Consider the following 3435-nt stretch of genomic DNA (forward strand, 5'->3'; position numbering starts at 1 on the left):
TTGTAAGCTAACCATTATCCATGCATTTTCCTTTTAATTTTAATCTTAAAGTAAGATAAAATCATGCCAAAAATGGATAAAAAAAGGTGTGGGCTTAGTCTTGGTCGTGGGAGGCCCATAACATCATGGAAATGATGTTTGAATGCTGAAAACTTGGCCCCATTTGGAAAAAATACATTTTTGAGCAATGTTGATTTCATGTATTTTCCCAAAATTTAGCCAACTTCAACAAGGTGTAAATCCTTCAATTTTTGTCATATGAAGGAGATCCTGCACTTTTTGGAAACCTCAAAGAGTCCTCTAACCAATGCCTTTGGTCTCATGTCAAAATGATTTTTGATGCTCCTTGTGCGTCCTTTTGAAAAAAGTGTCTTTTTGTTGACTTTGAAAATGACCTGTAATGTCTTTGGTCATATTTTTCAAATGGTGAATCAAATGACCATGGGATCAATGGCATTTGAAAGATAATTGAATTTCCTTCAAAATAAGCTTTGGTTTGAATTTTTTGGATGAAGGATGAGAGAGTTATGATCAGTCAAAGTTGAGTTGACTTTTCAGGCAAAAACCCTAATTTTGAATCTTAGGGTTTTGTTGATTTTTGATCTTTCCTTGATGAATTATGATCATCCAATTATCAAATGATGAATCCTTTGACAAAATATGGACTTTGACAAAAAATTTCATTTTTGACTGTCTGTTGACTTTTTTGGTCAAACGGGTCGTCTGTTGACTGTTTGAGCTGCTGACGGTGCGTCTGAGTGAATTGAAGTTTGAAAATTTGTATGATGGTACTTTGAGATATATGGATGTGTATGAAATCCATTTGAGCTCTCAAAAACTTGTTGCTCCTGTAAAAACAAGAAAAACCCTGATTAGGGACTGTTTGTGTAGGAGACAGTTAAACGTACCTGATTTTTTTGTGCAGTGTTGAGTTTCTGCTAATCGCGTGATATTCAGAAGACTTCTAGCACAAAAGATCTTGGAATTTTGAATTGTGAAAGATTGATTTGATTGATGGTACAAAACACTGAGAATTGTACTGCCAGCAGTTTGGCTGTCAACTGACTGTCCAGGTAGCAGTTAGAGTGAAAAATCAACAGTCAAAGTTAATTTTCTTTTTTTTTGTTGTTTTTGTTTTATGTTTTATGTGAAAAATGAAAGTTTATTTACATGACCTGTTAAAAACATAGACATGATAAATAACTAATATTTACGGTATGCGGGCAAAATTACCGATAATAACCCTGAAAATCATTTAATGCACAGAAATAGGAATATTTGACTGGCAGAAAACACACAAAATATTATCTTAGTAATTAAGCAATATTATGACAAATAGTACAACATTTAATACTGACAGTACAAATATCACATACTATATTGAACAGTACGACGAATAAACGGTACATTTAAGAAAATAAGAAATACGGCAAATTTTAAGAATGACGATTAATGACCCATACTATGAACAATAACATGTAGATGATTGGGAGTGCAACCATTGCAGGTCCACACTCTTCAGGACTATGCAGGCAGAAGAAAGTCATGATCACCGTAGCAATGGTGATGACTGTAAGAAACAGTGTCTCTATCCACTTTGCCATTCTTGTCAGGGAAGAAGAGAAAATAGATATGAGGTAGGAATTTGAAAGATGAGTTGGAACTTGATGTGAGATTTTATGGAAGAAAATGAGAGGTATTTATAGAATGGAAAGAAGGATAGAGACGTTGGGGAATGATGTGATTCCGTACAAAAGGAAAATTTGAGTGGAAGTAAGATTTGAAAGAAAGTGGATGATAGTGTTGGGAAAAAGAGAGATTTGATTTTTGAAAAAGAGATTTGAAAAGATTTTTGAAAATAATGGAATATAGTACAAAAACTAGTGGGAAACAAAAGATAATAATAATCTACTTGTTACCAGTACAGTCTGAGTTTCTTGATTCTGCGCCTGCAAAAAGATTTAACTCTGTACCAATTGTGTCAGTACTATTTATCTGTAAATAAATAAATAGCATGTGTGAAGTAATAAACAGTATTTGGCGTTTGCGTAAGAATAAATTCAACTGCAAGCCAAATTACTGTATAAGAAAAATTCTAAAAAACTAAGTATTTCATATATCAGGATCTTTGTTGAAATAAAAATCCATGATTTATATGAGACTTTTAATTTTCAGATTGGAGTTTTCTTGAAAAATATGTGGGCAAATTTTGGGGTATAACAATCATTCAATCATAATCACATCATTAATCATCATATAGATTATTTCACAAGGTTCGTTCAGCTCGAAACGACACACGAAATAGACCAATGGTTCAAAAGTTATGAGTTTTCCAAAATGATTCATTTTTCAAAAACCTTCAGCCATAACGGGTTACAGAAAAAGCGTAACGGATTACGAAGAACAAATTTTCAAAAACAGTTTCAGCCGTAACGGGTTACAGAAAAAGCGTAACGGGTTACGAAGAACAAATTTTCAAAAACAGTTTCAGCCGTAACCGGTTACGAACTCGTAACCAGCCCAAAAACCCCATTTTTCACAACCGTAATCGGTTACAAGCCCGACCGTAACCGGTTACATCAATAGTAACAGCAAAAAAAGTACTTTTGACAGCAGCTTATTTCCATCCAACACAACCCAAATTGAATCATTTCGACCATACACGAAAAACAGAATCAATTCGCAATTAGTCCATGTCATTTCATGCCTTAACAACATATTCGAACACAATCAAACATCACAAACAAGCATTTACACATAATTTATCAATTTGAACCACAACAACACAAACATCATGGATTCTAGCCAAATGATCAATCATCATCCAAATTGACTCAAATCCCTAACTCTATCATATGACTCAATCGATACGAATTCTACAGCTATTCTATGCTATCAACCCCTAACCCGATAATAGATGTTAACCAGATAAGTCCCCCCTTACCTTAGCCAAAAATCTGGACTTTTCCCCTTCTTCTCCAGCAAACCCGTAAGCCTTTTTTCTCCAAATTCAGCAAGAATCTCCAATCTTCAAACTCGCTTATCTCCCTCATCAAGAACTTCCCTGGCACGAATTAATATATCAAATTGAAGGAAATTTCGTGTAGAATCCGAATCTTCGAGAGTTACCTGATTTGGAGCTACAAGAAGAAAGTTATGGCCCGTTTCGTGATGGCTGCACCATGAATACGAAAATGCTTTTGCCCATGACTTCTCCATCTCTCCCTATTAGGTTTTTCTCCTCTATTTCTCAAATTCCTCTTATTTTCTTGTTTTATGAAAACATAACATAATTTAGTAATGGGCTCCTTCACATTAACACGCCCACATTACTAACTCCACCAATGGCCCAACAACTAACATTTTATTATTTCCAATTAATTTCAATAAAATGATAATTTCGAATAATTAATTTAAAACTTAATTAAATTAATT

The sequence above is a fragment of the Vicia villosa genome, linkage group LG1 (assembly GCF_029867415.1).
Source record: "Vicia villosa cultivar HV-30 ecotype Madison, WI linkage group LG1, Vvil1.0, whole genome shotgun sequence".
Lineage (NCBI taxonomy): Eukaryota > Viridiplantae > Streptophyta > Magnoliopsida > Fabales > Fabaceae > Vicia > Vicia villosa.